Here is an 18,358-nt window from a genome sequence, read left to right on the forward strand (position 1 = left end):
TTGTGCTTTTCCTATAGCTTACGGGACCTCACTAGCCAGGTCCCAAGTGCTCTATTCCAACTTGCCACTGTGAAGTCATCTCTAATAACGTTTGCACACCAAGTCAGAACATCTTTGCTTCAGCCTGTGCTCTACTGCTGCCATTTTGAAGATGCAAAACTCAACCTCAGTTGACCTCAGTAGCTGGTATCCAGTAGACACCCAACAAATACATGAGTAATTAAAATCTCTTCTCTTAACCCTCCAGCTAAGGCACTGCAGAGCACGATACTCTAAAAATTTATCAGTCTAGCTAAGACTTTTTTTTTTTTAAAGGGCAAAGAGGGTGGGAAGGAAGGACAAGAAGATGAGGGTTGTGGATGTGTTGCCATAAAAAGCCAGGGATTCTTGTATCTGTTGGAAGGGAGGACATGAGTATAAAGTGGTGGACATTTAAATAGCATTCCATCTGTTCTCTGCACAGTTTCAAGCCTATATTTGATAGAGATGAGAAAGCATAGAATCTTAAGCCAGGAAAATGACAGAAGAACTATCCAAGGCTCTAGATGAGTTACTTGACAAGGGAGACTAACAAGTCAAATGGTCAAGGACATGTAAATAGTCCAGGGGTTCCTGCACCAGAAAGGCTTGAGCAACAGCAGCTCCCTGGCCATAGGCTCTCACATCCTCATTCCCTACAGAGTAAGAGGACTCAGCGTTCAACGTGGTCAACGCAAAGTCAAATCCTGCCGAAAGTCAGCTCACTGGGAAAGTTTCCAGAGGGGAAGAAATTTATCAACAAAGTGACGAAAACTAAAATTTCATTGATTTAAAATTGGGGGGAGGTAGGGACTAGCTCAGTGGTAGAGTGCCTGCTTAGCATACACGAGGTCCTGGGTTCAATGCCCAATAACTCCCTTAAAAAATTAATTAAAAAAATAAAATAAAATTGAGGGTGTTGAGAGTAGGATCATTTTTACTAAAACATGATTTGGAAAGAGGATCTTGTTTACCCTCAGAGGCATGCATAATTAGGCTAAGATTGTAAGTTACTTTTCCTCAAGTATTGAAGAATAGGGGTGGGAAGGGACAAACTGGGATTTCAAAATTTGTAGATACTGACAGGAACATGCAGAACAGATAAATGAGATTATACTGTGTAGCACAGGGAAATATATACAAGATCTTGTGGTAGCTCACAGCAAAAAAAAAATAATGTGACAATGAATATATGTATGTTCATGTATAACTGAAAAATTGTGCTCTACACTAGAATTTGACACAACACTGTAAAATGACTAACTCAATAAAAAATGTTAAAAAATGTTTAAAAAATGTTTTAAAAAATGTTTGAAGTACATGGCAAAGTGTTGTCCCTTTATAAAAATGTTTATTACATCCTGTTTATTGGGACACTAAAAACTCATCCTGCTCCCAAACTTAACATCATGGTCAGAATTCTGATATTCAGAAGAAATGTAATGAACCTTCAATATTTAGTTCACATCTGGGGTTGGGGGAATGAACAGTTTTACACAGGAAAAATGATACGAATTATTCAGGAGAAAATTCTCCATAATAGCTTAATCTTCTTTGTTTCCACATATTTGTAACTGATACACTTCAGGAAGTAAAGAAGTTACGCCCATCCTAGTTTTAACTGAAAAGGCCCACTGCATTTTGGGAATCTCTTCCTATCAGCATTTCTCTGGGGAACACAGTAGCTTCTGGGTAATACCAGTCTTTGGGAGCTCAACCACACTGTTAACTCTCTACCCCAAGAAAGTGGTTTAATTAGTGTAAAAATCTCCAATATAATGCATTCCATTAACCTAAGGACATTAAAAAAAAGGAATAGCTTTTAAATTTCAAAATATTTTAATAAGAAAGTGGTTTTTGTTTGTTTGTTTAGTTAATAATATAGGTAGGTGGTATGGGCAGCAAGGAATATAATATAGGAAGGAAATTTTATTTATGCCGAATTCATTTATTGAAAATATACTTACTTTATTGTCTGTGTTCTAGACAGAAACACAGCTTGATAGGCCTAATCCTTTTCTCTATTCTCTTGCTATGAGTTTTTTGCAGCCATCTCTGTCACGAGGGCTGTGCCACCACAGGATCACGTATATGTTCTTGGCCTGGCTAAATGAGGCATAGTTGGCATGTGAATCAAGCAGGTAACAGTGGAAACAGCAGAAGCAGTGCAAAATTTTGCATGTTAAAAAATGAGTCAGGGGTTAGGGAATACCTCAGTGGTAGAATGCATGCCTAGCATGCACAAGGTCCTGGGTTCAATCCCCAGTACCTCCATTACATTAATTAATGAAATAAATAAACCTAATTACCTCCACCCCTCCCCCAAAAAATGAGTCACACACAGACATAGAAAACAAACTTGTGGTTACCAAAGGGGAAAGTGGCAGGGAGGAATAAATTAGGAGTTTGGGATTAGCAGATACAAACAACTGCCTATAAAATAGATAAACAACAAGGTCCTACTGTATAGCACAGGGAACTATATTCAATAACTTGAAATATCCTATAATGAAAAAGAATCTGAAAAAAATATATATATACATGTATAATCACTCTGCTGTACACCAGAAACTAACACAACGTTGTAAATCAACTATACTTCAATTTAAAAAGTGAGTCACAGATATATAAAGAATATATTACTTAAAGAAGATCAAAAATAAACTGGTTATAGGTTTGGAAAAGAGCAGGGAGAGAAATGGTTAAAGGAACCGAGATTGGCCCCTCAGGGTGGCTGAGTAATATATGGAGTGTTGTTAGATCAAAGTTCTGTATCTCCAAGGAGAAAACAACCCAAAATTGTCTTAAAGTCCGTCCAGAAAGATGTCAGCTTAGTTTTTCGGATGAATTCTTGGTGTATAAGTTGATACATATCATATTAGGTTACAAAGAGAAGTCTCATAATCTCCCTCCCAGGAGATGCGAGGTTGTGAGACAGGAAAGCCCCAGTAACACGCATGACCATCTTGAGCGGCTGATTCACCCAGAGCCAGAGGAACACATCAGAAGACTCCCCAGGGTTCTTTCAGGCTCAGAATTTTCAAACAATTGAACAAACACGAGGCTGTAGAAGCGACTGCTCTGCCCCATGTTCAGCAACTTTGGCAAATTCCAAATACTTTTTCTTCGTACAAAGGAGGTTAACAGCAAGAACAGATTTTACAAGGACGCTTTACAACCAATCAGCACCTCACCAAATGGAAAAAGAACCTGCTTCTTAATGTGGTAAATGGCTGGACGTAATTTACAATAGAGCCAGAGCTTGGCGCCACGGGGGGAAAAAATGGTGGAAAAAAGCACTGTGTATAGAGCAGTCATGTAGATAGTCAGCATTTTGGAAAGGGAGTTAGTGGCCCTCGTGTTCACAGGGAAGTTCAACTGGATTCTTTAACCAAAGTCAATCTGCCACATTGAGGAAATGAAGGGTCAGCCTTAATGCTTTTGGTCCCAAGGGAAAGTTGTCCAGTTGCCAAAACATGAACGAGAAAGAGAAGGAAAATTATCTCCTTTTTCTCCTTTTCTGTCACTGCTATGAACAGTGATGAGAAGAAGTAGACTCTCTGGGAAGGCCTGCAGAGAGAATGCGTCTGCTTATTTCTCTGTCTCTCAGTTGAGACTTGCTCCTGCCGCACGAGACAGGCACACAAGCTCTTCTGAATGAAAGAAATTTAGGAATTATCCAACTTAAATATATCCACACACACACATCTCAAAATACTCCACCAGCTAAAGAAGACCAATAGCCCAAGGAATCATTCTTTCTCTCCCAAGAAAGTCGCGATCCAGGTAAGAACACCACTGAAGGGCAGCAGCAACTCAAGAACTCGAGAGCGTTGCCCCAGTTTAGCAGGTATTAAAATGAAACCTCCTGCTTCCTCTCCAGGCCGGCATTTCCCAAAGAGACACCAGCATCTCTCTATTTGGAAAGAGATCTCAGGAATCCACCTTAATTGCTGGGCTTCCAAAGAGCTTTTGACTCCACTGCAATTATGTCTTAAAAATCCCACTCCTGTTTTTGTGTTCTAAGCCACGGAATTTTTTAAGACGATCAGAAACCTTGGGACCATATAACTCTGCCAAATACGTCATGTACGTAGAAAATGAACTCCCTGCTAGAAAGCTTCGAGCTGTGCCTCGGTGTGTCCAGCCTAGCCTTTGTTGGAAAATCAAATCAAATCCTTTTCTTTGGTTCTTTTACTTCCTTTCCGTACTAAGTGAAAAAGTAGGGACTTTTGTAATCCCCAGCTTGAATGGCAAGCCCCCCATAGAGCAATTCATATCATGTGAAAAAATAAAATCAGAACACTATCCACGGAAAGAAAAATGAAAACTTTTAAAATTTTTTTCTCCTTTTTCAGTTTTATTAGGTAGAAATATTACAGTCTGACTGCACATACACATTATATTGCATGTAAGTACATATATACAGTATACTGCAAATGAAAAATGGAGATTTTTTAAACCATTACTACAGCAAAGACAACAACAGCGTCCCCTTTCAGAGCTGATAAGAGATCATGAGGTTGAAATTCTGCACAGCACTTTGAAAACTAGATGCCTTCGTCTCAGGACTTCATTTTTCTTTTAAAGCAAATACCTTTGAAAGCTGGCTGGATCTACACTGGTTCCATCCTCTGCTGTGTTTTTGATCTACGACACTCAAAAACAATTATTGTCATAATCAAGTACATGTTGATGATTTATAACCCTCTATGCCATCTACACTTAAGTAAAATAATTCTTAAAGCATATTGCTATCAGGACAAAACAAAATGGCCTCAAAAATGAGCCAGTCTTGCACAAAAGTCGTTTTTCTTAAATCAACAAATAAAAAGAGGGCACATGTATTTTTGTTTGAAAGCTAACAAAATTGGAAACAAGGCGAGTCAATAAAATTTCTCCCAAACCACCTTTCCCTACCCCTGGAAAGCATTTTATGAGACAATGAAAACCTCTAACACTGAGTGATGTGATTAAGTAATAAATGGCTGAATTTTCCTTCCTATATAACCCCACAGGGTGCTTCCTAGAGCAGGACAAAAGGTCTGTATAAAGAGTTAACTGTGTATTGGTGGAACACCCGATTACAGGTTAAGGGAGATCCCACTGAGACTTTTCCCTAGAGGCGGGGAACAACAGCTTCTTTCTAAGGGGCTGGTTAGCAGGCGCACCCCTTCCTACAAGGCTCTGTGCACAGCGTATGTGGGTGCACTGCCTCAGCCTTGAGTCTACAGGGAAAGCAAGCTTGCTCACTTGAAATCTCGTGAGTCACGATGACTGCTGCCTGGTTGCAAGAGCCTGCATGAAGACAACTTTCCCTCCAAGTGCTTCACAATTGTCTGCGGGGCTCAGTCACTGCAGACACACCAGTGCGCTCGGAGAAGGTAGCTGGCCAACGTCCGCCCCAGGACTGGGACCACAGCACTTAACGGATGGCTCACGTGCTTCTTCCTGCGACTAATCTCATGCCTTCCCTCTGGGGGAGCAGCACAGGGCACACAGCCGTGACCCAGATTGCTGCTCTGCAAGTTCCCGGTAACAAGCAGGTTAAGCCAGCCAATAAATCAACCCTCAAACCAGGGCTTCATCACCTTACACCCTGGACTCTCGGGGCTTTGCAGCCATCTGAAATGTCTTTAATGGGCTTACCCTGATGGACACAGAATTCCTGGAGTCTGTCATTGTAAAAAGCCTGCTTCCAACAATATTTATGAGAAGGCATTTTCATGGCTCATCCTTCTAGTTTCTCCTAATGTTCAAACGGCTTGTATTCTAAATTCTTCTCCCAGAAAACCTTCCCACCAATAGACACATGTATATATGTGTGTGGTGGGGAGGCTGGGCTCTAGTTTGAAAAGCTTTTTCTTTTGAAATGATTTCAGATGCAGAGAAAAGTTACAAATGCTTAACACCCTTTATGTCAATATAACAAATTTTAATAGTTTGCCAGTGTTTGCTTAAGGCAGCCCTGCTGTCTTCTCTGTGTGTGTGTGTGTGTGTGTAAGTGTGTATCCACATACACACAAATATAGATATAATTATTTCAGAACCATGTGACCATAGGCTGCATGTTTGATGCCTCACTCTGTAATCCCTCAATGTATATTTCCTAAGAATAAGGTCTCTTACATAATCACATTGCAATTATCAAATTCAAGAAATTTAACATTGATGTAATAGTTTTTCATCTAATCGATGGTCCATATACAAATTTCATTATGGGTCCCCAATAATGGCCATCAAAATAATTATTTGGGGGTAAAGGATCCAGTTTGCGTGTATATATATATATTGCATTCAGTTGTCATGTCTCTTTCATCTCCTTGAGCCTGGGAGCCATCCCTCAGCCTTTCAGTTATGTTATAGAATGTCCCTCAATTTCCGTTTCTTTGACATTTCCTTGTGATGAGGTTCATGGATCGCCTTTGGGGCTGGAATACTCTATAATGATGTGTTCTTCTCAAAGTGTCCCATCTCAGGACTTGTGATATCCGTTTGCCCCTTTTTGGCGATGTTAATTTCTATCATTTGGTTAAGATGCTCTTCCATGGCTTCACGGTAGAGTTAGCTTGTTCCTTCTGTACTTTTAGATACCTTGAGTAAGTTTTCTGTCCTTCATTGAACCTTTACTTCTAGATTTATACCCACTGATGATTCCTGCCTGAATCCATTTTTATTCTAATGCTCCTGTGTTTTATTTTTATGTAAGTAACATCGTAGACACTTAACTCACTGAATGCCATCACAGGGTAGGAAAAACCCTTAGATTACATTAGCACACAATTCATCAGGCTTCTTCATTCACAGGGTGACATTACTGTAAAAAGGAGGGGAAAAAGGGAAATACATGCACTATAAATGGGCCAGGTTTGCCACAACATGCTTTCCTTTTATCCTCGTTTATCCAGAAGAGTCCTGTCCCCAGAGGTGGGAGGGCAAGTCTGGAATCAGGACACCATCTTCCCACTCCTTTGATTCAATATCAAGCATTTTTCATGATGATTACATGCAGCCACTAGTCCAGGGCATTTCCTCCCTTTTGTTTGAATTGCTTCTAGAGTAAACATCTGAAAACTTAGGATGGCAGCCAAGGGAAGATAATCTCTCAGGGGAAAACACTGGAATCCCTCACAATTTCCATCAGTAAGAAACAGAGGAAAATGACAAGCTGTCATTCATTTCCAAAAAACTTACATGACACAGTGAAGCTTCTCACTTTCAATTTCCATGGAATGAAAGTTAGCCTTTCAAAATATTAAGTTTTAGATATGGCAAATAAATCATACTGTAACATTTCCCATGGAAACAGAAACACATATACGCATACTGCATAAATAACTTACACCATATACACGCTTCCTTGCAAGAGGAGCTCCAGGGAGCTCAGAAAGCTGATATGTGAATTATCAAAAGAGTCCTCTACTACATGTGAAATGAAGGAAAGTGAAACCTACTGCTTTTAGGGGAATTTACCACTTATTCCCTCTAGGGTTTATCTTGTTCACTGAAAATAAACATATTTCCTTGAGGACAGATGGAAAATGTGAGGCGACAATTCATTCTCCACGAAAGCACGTTATCTCCCAAGAGAAAATTCTCACTTCAAGGTGTAGAATATTCAGGAGCATAAACACACTCTCCGATCTGTAGGCAAGAAAGCCTGCTAATGTGAGGATTATTCTAGTAAGACTGACATTGGGCTGAAAATCAAAAATAACAAAGACAAAGTGGATCGGATCTGAAATACAGGTGCTGAGTTGGCCAGTTCTTCTCCCCTCATTCCTAATCAGAGCCTAGCCATGTGAGTTACTTCTCGTCATCCAATGAAGATTTGCATGTCTTTCTTGCATTGGCATGTGTTGTGTGAAGATACTATAGCTAAATCCCAGCTGGGCAGCCAAATCAAAGAGATTACACACCTGTGCACAGAGTAGAAGCATACTGCACTGTATTGTATGGTGTCCTCACTGCTTCTTAGAGTTGGAAGCAACTTCGGTGTCAATTTACAGCCACCTGATTTTATAGGCAATGCCACACAGACACCATTTGAATCATGTCTATTTCATAAATATTTCAACTTATTTAAATTTTTATTTGTTCAAAGAATCTTTATCCAGCCTTTACTTTGTGCCAGGAACAAAGCCAGGCCCTAGTTCTTCGATGAGGAACAAGACAGAGATAATTGCTACTCTCACAAGTATTATACTTTGCTTGTGCAGCATTTATTGCTGATAAAAACATCACAGTTTATTAAAAGCTTTCATGTGGAGCAGTAGTGCCCAATAGAAATACAATAACGTAAGCCACACGTGATATTTTAAAATAGCCAATAGCCACATTTTTTTGAAATGTAGAGAAGTGACATTAACAATATACTTAATTTAAATCCAATATGTTTGAAATATTATCATTTAACATGTAGTCAACATAAAAAGTTATTAATGGGCTGTTTTACCTTCTTTTTTTCATACTAAGTCTTCAACATCTAGGATGTACTTTACATTTAGACCTCTCAATTCAGATGTTAAATTTTCATCAGAAATATTTGACCTGCATTTAGATTTCATAAAAGTTTTCAGCAAAAAAATGTAGATTGACAAATTGTCAAGTTTGTTTCAACCATTCTTAAAAGTTTTCATGAACTGGCAGGGAGGGTATAGCTCAGTGGTTGAGTGCATGCTTAGCATTGCACAAGGTCCTGGGTTCAATCCTCAGTAACTCTATTAAATAAAAAAAAAAAGGCTTCACAAGAACTAAATTAAATAGGTTTTGAATTTAAATTTAAATGAATTAAAATTAAATACAACCATGTAATCTAGTTCCCTTGTCACACCCTCGCTATGCCAAGTGCTCAATAGCCCTGTGTGAGTGGTGGTTCAGCTCTGATTATCACTTTATTTTCTTAGGAAATAAGTGAGGTTGGCTGGGCAGGCATTACTACCCACACTGTACATATGAAAAACAAACAAGGCTTAGAGATGACAAAGTGACTCATCTGAGGCTGTAAGGACACCACGGTGAATGGTGGAATCAAATTCAATCCCAAGACTTCCAAGGCCCGGTGATCTTTCCCTACATCTTGCTGCAATGAAAATGAGTGTGGGTTCACAGACACACATTACTATATATAAACTAGAGAAACAGCAAGGACCTACTGTATAGCACAGGGAACTGTGTTCAATTTCTTGAAATGAGCTGTAAGGGAAAACAATCTGAAGATATATATGTGCGTGTATGTGTATATACAACTGAATCACTTTGCTGTACACTTGAAATTAACAAGGTAAATTGACTACACTTCAATAAAAAAATAAGAATTAAAAAAAATGAATGTGAGAAATCTCACTCTGTTCACAGGACTGCATTAGGTCATAGAGAATCTTAAATGCCAGATTAATGTCTGGACTTGAGCCACCTCAGAGGTAGCACACAAGTGGCCAAAGGCCTGAATTGAATCACAAATGTGGTCTATTGGCCAGATCCAATTTTTCTTTTAAAACTTTGCATTGGGTACTTCTCAATAAGACATCCATTTTCCAGTTTACCACAGACTCCCCCACCCCCTACTCCTAATGCATGTGACTTTGACAACTGAATGAGGCAAATGTTTTTTGCCTTGAAGGGTTTTCAGGCAAAAGAGGAAAGTGAGTGACCCAATGCTGCTTTCAGATAATGGATCTGGTCCCCTGAGCAGGCTAAACTAGTACCAGAAAAGACTGGAAGCACAGAGACTAGATTAACTAGAGTACTTGTCTTCTTTTAAAGCTCTTTTTGCTTTTTTCAGATTTATTTCCTTTGAGTTTTCATTAAAATATATTTTTGCCCCCCCCCCCAAATCTTCTAGAATGTCTTAAATTTTCAGTCAATGGCTCAAAGGAAGATTACAGTGAAATGATAAAACTACTCTCACATACACATTATACACATACCACACACCCATACACCACACAAGCCACACATATACCACACCCCCCCTACACCTACACACCACACACACACCACACCACAAACATACACCACACACACATATACACTACACATACCACATACACACATACACTACACACACCACACACACACACACACACACACACATAGTCTCTACCTGAAGGGCACCTGGATGACTCCCACTGAAGTCTTCTGAGTAGAAGATAAAGATACACATTTTTTAAATGTAAAGATGTATTTTTTCCTTCCCTACTTGCATGCTAGGAGGCACTGAATAAAATCTATAACTCCCATGTATCTGTGTTCTTTTCTTCTGAAGTATAAATGTAGACATTTTTCACCTTTGCTACACCACAGGCTTCTAGAGGGGATAACATAATGGAAGTTTTCTGGGTCTTTCTATAAAAGAAACCAAAGAAATGTTGACTTGGACATTATTGGTAAGGAAGGGAAAATGGCCCAATTTTGAGATGCATCAGTTCTTAGGGACCCCTTGCAGGTACAAAATAGAAGAACAAAAGCAATGATTACTTTATCAGGATGAGTTTATTGATTAATCTAGTGTAATTGTGACATATTATATTTATCATAGTTTGGGAAAGGGTAAGAATTTATTTAAGGCAATTCACTGGAAAAATCCAACTCTGTTTTCCGTAATTAATTTCAAAGTTAGTTTTCTGTATCAGAAAAAAAAAATTCTTTTACTTGTGTCTGCATGTTTCATTGTGTTGAGTAGGAGAGGCTAGTGCAGAGATTCTGAGACCTGAGGGTAAGAGTTATGGGGTGGGGGTGGGGGTACTGATTAACACACAGATTTGTGGGACCCAGGCCCAGAAACTTAGTAGGTAATTAGTAGGTTCAGGGCACCTCAAGTCCCACAGTGAACCTGATGTAGGAAATACATATAGACCACATTTTGAGAAATACAGCTCTCGCAATCGACTATAAGTCCTGGACCTTTCACCTGGGGCAGAGATCACCAGCTTAGTTGAAGATTACTTCCCAACGAAGATGCAGTAGATTGGTTGCACTGGTGGCTCCAAGGAATGGCCTCCCCGTATCCACACTTTCTACCATGTGACTCTGCAGCACCTCCCATCAAAAGGAAGTCTATTTCCCTACCTTTTGAGTCTAGGCTGGCCTTATGACTTGCTAGTGAATTTGGAATAGAAGTCTCAGTGTGCTCCTTCCAAAGTCTGAGCCTTGAGAAGACTTGCATACTCCTCTTTCTCGGATCTTTATCACCCCCACGTGAACAAGCCCAGACAGGTCTGCTGGAGGATGAGAGACACATGGAGGAGGTCCCAACTGTCCCGTTCAAGGCGACCTTGGACCAGCTTATAGTCAGCCTAGAAAAGCAGAGCTCCCTACCTGGTCCCCAGTGGGCCAGAGATGCGTGGGGAGCCTAGCCAAGAACAGAAGGACAGTCCAGCTGACCCAAGATCCAGAAATCTTACTTTTTTAGGCCAGAGGTTGGTGTAGTTTCTTTTACGACAATAGCTACCTGATGCAGAAGGCAAAGTCCTTACCATTTGTCCTCTGTTCAGGAGAATCTGAAGGAGATAAAATTTGGCCAAAATAAATAAACAACAAATCCCTGGTCAAACTTTACTGGTGGATCAAGGTGATGGCCAAGGCTATAGCAGAAGATGAGAAGTGAAACCCAGACCCCAAATAACTTAATAGCTAATAATAAAAAATAGAAAATGACATTTATTTTAAAGCATTGCAAGATTCAAGATCCAAGCCATAATCAAAGGCTTTTTTTAGGTTTCCATCAGCATCTGGCTGCCCACTCACCATAAAAGAACAGAAAAGATAATCAGAACTTGTTCTTTTGAATAAGAAAAGAGACACATGTAAGCTGGTACTTTTCATATTTCCTGTAAAATCCATGGAATCTGTATCAATTCCTCCAAAGCATTTAAAAATCAGATTTTTTTAAAGCTCCCCAAATGCAAAAATAAAATCAAGACATCTCTAATAATTCAAACACAGCTTCGCGGAATTTCACTGATGTTGAATTATTACAAGCTGTTTCACGTATCTAGAATCAGAATGCTAGAAAAGACCAGGTCTCAAGAGAAAGACATCTTTGCGCTTCCAGAATATTGGTTGTTTGGGCGTTAGTCACATTACTCTCTGCTTGTAAAGCAAAGTCCGTCGTGTAGGAAACTCCCTGGCGTGATGGGTCATGGAACAGCACAACCCAGGCTCCACACAGTGGCCTGAAGTCAAGGGTGACACTTTGACTAAGGATCTCTTTACAAACTGAGCTTTATGTGAATGCAATGGGTACATTATATTCAAAGGCCAAATGCATTACTTCTTTTGTTTGATAGATCATTATTTCACCTCGTATAGAAGAGCAAATGAACAAAGTCTATCAAAAATCATAATTTCCTCATCCTTGACCATCTGCAAATACACTAAAATAGAGAAAAGACTTAAAAAGTCTGTCTCTTCTTAGGGCAAATATTAGCCCCACTAGCCCCATCAAGCTTCCATAATTTTCTTAAAGATTGGCTTCCTTGGATAAAAATGACCCCGCAAAAAATCGTCAAAACAGCCTTAAATTAAGACACCATATTATGTAGTATTCTGTAAAATTATGTATGCCAGCAGTGAAAACAGGAAAAGAAAGCCATAACCCAGATTCCAAGACGATTTCCCACACCTTTCAACAAATTTCTTACCAGGTAAAAGCCCTCAGTTTTTCTCTGAAAATCTCAAAACAAGGAAAATCCTATGGTTTCATAACCATCAGATTTGGAAGCAAAAGTCTACAGGTCAAAATCTCCCTAGATATATATTTGCTGAAGAGTTCCTCCCCATTTTAGGTTGAAGCTACAGTGGATAAGCCTTTCTGATTATATAGATCCTAACATTGGCAGTTTTACTAGAATCTTCATGGCTTCCAGTTCAAGGGTGCCCACACTCTGGGAGTGCCTCTTGGTGTGAGCCGTCAGAGATGATTAACCGAAAAATATTTCCAAGTTAAACATTGATTCGCCTCTGCCTCTCTTTATTCCTATCTTGGATGACCTTTCCAACTCTCTTTTTTTTTTTTTTTTTCAACAAAAGAAAGCAGCACTAGCACCTTTGCATTTCTCAGTAAAAAGCAAAAGCAGAATTCTGCATTTGTTAGTTTTTGTAGTTTTATCTCATAAAGAAATGAGCAGGGTATTAGAGCAATCCAAGGAAGTCTATTTGCTTTTCTTTGTAAGCACACATAGACAGACAGACACGCAGACACACACATCATACACACCCAGACACACACCATACTTGGGACTTGAAGGCGATCCTTTCTGTTTTGTTTTGTGTAATCAGCCATTATTTTACTTCAGTGTTTAGTCCACACAGATTCCGAAGGTCTGAAACTACCTTAGTTCATGAGTTAGCTTGAACCTCCTCCTCTTGCTCATTTTCTTCCTACCTTTTAGGAAAAGGACTGTATATATTGAAGACATCGATCCTCCAGATCTTAATCTACCATTTCAGTCCATCACCAAATCCTGCTGCATCTCACTTTGAAGTGTCTCGTGTCAGATACACACACACACACATACACACACACATACACACATCCCCCTTAGCTCAGTCCCCACCACTGCTCAGCACTCTAAGCCTTAATTTTCTGGAATAGCATAACAGCCTCCTATCAGTTTCTTCTCTCCATCCTATTTGCAAGATTAAGGTTAGTCTTACTAGAACAGGGCTGTCATCGTGCCCTTTCCCTGCTCAAAAACCTACAATGGCTTCCTACTGCCTAATATCAAGGTTAAATTCCTCTTCCTAGGTCAAAAGCCTTTCTGTAATCCTCTCCCATTTTATCTAATTTCTTGCCATTTATTTGCTATATAACCTTTATCCAATAAGGCTGGTTTTTCCCAAGCCATTCCCCTCCCTGAGGAGTATTATAACTATTTACTAATATCTATTAAACCTCTCCTTCCAGGCACTCACCAAGTTAAATGTGGCCATGTGACCTCCTCTGGCCAATAAATTCTAAGCAGACAGAAGTGACACAACTGTCTACACCTCTGAGTAGAAGCATTTAAGAGACAATGCATTATTCTCATCCCCTCTCTTCTTTGCCACAAAGACCCATAATCTTCCAGATTGTAGCCTCCATTGCCCTGGATCCCTAAGTGAAGATGAGTTTCAACAGACTCCTCCTACTGATGTGTGATGAACATTAGCTTGAATGGAACATATACTCCATTGCTTTATGTCACTGAGACTTGGGGGATGGTTGTTACTGTATCATAACCTAGCCCATCCTAACTAATATACCCACTGTGCAGGTTCATGCCTCCAAGCCTTTTTATTATAGACATACCTTCTCTCTACTTCCTCCTGTTTTCTGAAGTTCTGCTCAGGCTTCTGAACCCAGCACAAGTTTTCTTTCTCCAAGAGGTCTTTCCCATTTATCCCATACCACACTCATCTCCCTTTTCTCTATATGGATTTGTATAATCATACACTTTAACCCTTGATTCAACAGTGACCAGATACTTCAATGAATCAAATTTAATGAATTTTCTCTCCAATTACTGTGTATCAGTTAGCTATCACTGTATAACAAGTCACCCCCAAATTCAACTTCTTAAAGCAATAAGCATATATTACCATTCTCAAGTGTAGGGGGGCAGTTGGGTTGTTCTTCTGGTCTTGGCAGGACTCACACATGCATGTGGTCAGCTGCATGTTGGGTGGATAGGCAACTCTATTGATGTTAGCTAAGCTTTTTCATGTTTTTGAAGATGACTGACTATAGACTGATTCAGGATGATCTCCACTGAGACCACTGGGCTCTCCAGGTGATTCTCACCCCCACAGCAGGCTAGCCCGGGCTTGTCATATGGTAATGGCACGAGTCCAAGAGAACAGGCAGAAATACAAATGGCACAACATTGCTTCTGTTGCATTCTACTTGCCAAAGCAAGTCATAAGTCCAGCTCAGATTCAGGATGTGAGGAAGTAGATACAAAGTCAAACTGTGAAAGGTGGGGCCTCAGCCAGGCCATTAGTTGTGAAGGAAACATACAAGGAACTAGGCATCCCTTCCCACCCTTTATTCACACTCCTAACTTTAGTCTTCTATAAACTCAGGAGGTCCATTGTTAAACTCACCATTTTCCAGACAAGGAAACTGGGCTTCCACGGGGTTAATAATTCACCTCAGATCATACATAATTGAGCAGTGTAATCACTATCTGAAATTCAGTCTAAGCCAAAGCCCATGGAATTTAATTCTTGATAGAAATCATTCTGCTGAGAAAGAGACAGTGAAAATCAACAGGACATTGTGCTGGGGTCAAAAGAGTTAAATTCAAGTAAGAGCTATGTTTGTTTCTTTATCTCTAATCTATCCAGCTGTCTCACAAAGGCTAACATGAAAGCCAAAACATCTACACACATAAAAATATCTTGAAAACTACAAAATTCCGTACAAATAGAATATATCCTTACTCTGATTTTTAATATCTTTAGAGAATCTGGAATAAGTCTATGTCGAAGGGAATGAACAACAATCTCCTGGGAAAAAAGAGGGGCATTTACTGTCTAAAATTATGTAAAATATGCCATGCCAAAAAATACCTCCAAAAAATAGGCCAAATATCTTTATATTCTTCTGCTTATGAGAAATTTAATTAAGTGAAAATTCATGGATGTTAAGAAATTATTGTTAATATTTCATGATGATGCTGTGCAGTTGATGCCTTCCTAAGAGTTACTTATTTCTTAGAGTGTTGTAGTGATGGACGAAATCATATGAAGCCAGAGATTTTTCCAGAAAAGTTAGAAGGCATAGGTGAAAGACCTATGATAATTATTATTATCTTCAATAATTAGCTATGACTAATTATTAAAGCTGAGTGATGAGTTCTTTGGGGTCTGTTTGAAGTAATAAGATACGTGTATGAAAAAAATAGTTTTTCTATTTTGCTTAAAATCTTCCACATATGAGTAGATGGCTTTCCTCTAAAATAAAACCTCTTCGCATCTGATATTTCAAAAATATTCCCAAAGCAATAGGCATAGCATATAGAGTCCAGATACGGTTTCTTTCAACATTAAAACCAATTGCCAAAAAAAAAAAGCAACAACACAGAACCTCAATTAGCATCCTTTCTCCGTAGTCATAGGAATAGTTTCCTAAGCTGTTTCTCAAACTTCATTCCAACTCTCATTTTAACTTCAGGTTTCAACCTTACACATTAACCACTGCAATCTTACTCCACCCTTGCTATCTGTCCTTAGCAATCGTCTGTTCACCCTCGTCTCAGCCACTCTCTCGCAATCTGTTTTTCTGGGTAGCAGAATATGGAGCCAGGCTTGTGTTGATTTTGCGTAGCCTGCATTCCTAGAATGTTAGTGCTAAGCACAGAATTTGACCTGTAACACAGTGAAGAAAGAGTTCAAATGCAAACTCCAAAGATATCCATCCCACAGAATAAATGCCAATAAGCAATTTCCTTTTCCCAGCCTACCAGAGATTTTCAGCAGATAGCCCATAACAGACAGAACCCATGCCAATATTTTATAACCCATAAAATTTCTTCAAGCAGTTGTACAGATTTCCAGCCATCCTTTGATCAGTCTTTGTAACAGTGACTCCGGGCTTTTGCCTAAAAATGATTCTTAGATCTCGATATGTATACAATGGAAAAGATCTGGCCTTCAGAAAGTCTCTCATTAAAGCGCTAATCTGTTCCACCACATTCTTCCAAGACACAGTGATCAGCATTCTAGCCGGCCTCAATGGCCAGCCCTCATAAGACTGATAGAAACAGCTTAAGTAATTGGATTGCTATATGGGATTGAATGTCTGACAACAAAAGATAGCCATCTCTATTCGACCACCATATCTTTGTTCCAGCAATGAATTCATTTAGCTATGCACTTAGAGGCTCCCAGGACCGGGGAGAAATGACAGACCAGGGACACAAAAGCTGGGCCAACTGATGAGTCCAGAGACAGAGATTGCGCAATTCCAAAATGTTAATTGCGGTGAACCCAGGCAGCACACAATGACTTGTTGAATCGTTATCATATCACGAGACTGTAACTGGTCTCCGGTTCCCTGCCGAGGGCGGCGGAGGCTGCTTCTCATGCTGACCATGTACTTCATACTCGTTTGCCACCTGCAGTCTACTGTCCCTGACTTCTTGGCTGACATGCTCTTAACAAGCCCAACTTGTTCCTGTGTCCTAGACATTTTTTTTTTAATATTTTTGGTGTCAGAAGAGATTGACAGTACAGAAGTGTTCAAGGAGTCAGTGTAGAAGATGTTCATGCTAAAATTACCTCCTGTCTCCAAATTTGTGGCTCGGGCTAGCACTCTCATCCCTTACAATCTAACTGCAATATCAAAATCATATTTTTACGTACAACTCTAGATGGGTTTAAATGGGGTGAATATCAGAAAAGCCAAAATGTTGATTTATAAGTTTAGGTAGGTCTAAAGCAGATTAATATAAGCAAAGATATTGATACCTAAAGCTGGTCCGCGAGTGAAAAACAGCAAATAGTACCCACACCGAGTGAGTCTGAAGCCACCTTCCCAGTTAATATTTTCCTAGAAGCTTTGACAGATTTATTTCGTAACCACTGGGTATTTCGTTTCCTCAGCAGTGTGACATAAATTATTTTCACTTTTAATCTCTCTGGGACAGTTTGGGGCTGTCTGAAAAGAACATCAGTCATCAACTTATTTTATAATAAAGAGACATTGGTATGATAACCATAACCAAAAATGTAATAACCCAGCAGCAATAATAATAGTAGAAATGGCATTATTAAACAATAATTACTCGAGACACGCCAACTTAGAGAGAGGATTCTAAATATTTCTAAATGAAGTCCTGCTGAGCTACACAACATTCTGTAAGAGCTGTGGGCTCAGGGATCATTCGTGCTGCATTAAAATGGAAAGAAACAGCAAAGCCAGGATGCCTTTGCTTTTTCAAACAGTGGCATCAAAGAAGCCCAGATACAAATGTCTCGACATCCAATCCAATCCTCCAGGTCTTTAAAAGGCATCTTTCAGCCAAGATTCCTTGCCCAACTTGGCAAAGAGATAGAACCAGTTTTACAGTCTAAAGTGTGACTTTGGATCATAACTGGAAATACACAATCATATGTTGTCCAAAGTTGGCATGATTTTCCCCTCCCAACTAATGCTGCCAAGTGGAGGACGTAGTCTCAAGGGTTATAACCATGAAGAAGAGTGAAATACTTCTCATCATGGGTGAAGGACATATTTCTCATTTTGACATAAATAATGAGCAGGACCATAGAAGGATTTTTATTCAAACCTTCTAAGCAGAGACTTCTGGGAGCTTTGCTGATTTCTTGGCAGAGAATTTTTCAGAGGAAAGGA

Source organism: Camelus ferus, chromosome 19 (genome assembly GCF_009834535.1).
Source record: "Camelus ferus isolate YT-003-E chromosome 19, BCGSAC_Cfer_1.0, whole genome shotgun sequence".
Classification (NCBI taxonomy): Eukaryota; Metazoa; Chordata; class Mammalia; order Artiodactyla; family Camelidae; genus Camelus; species Camelus ferus.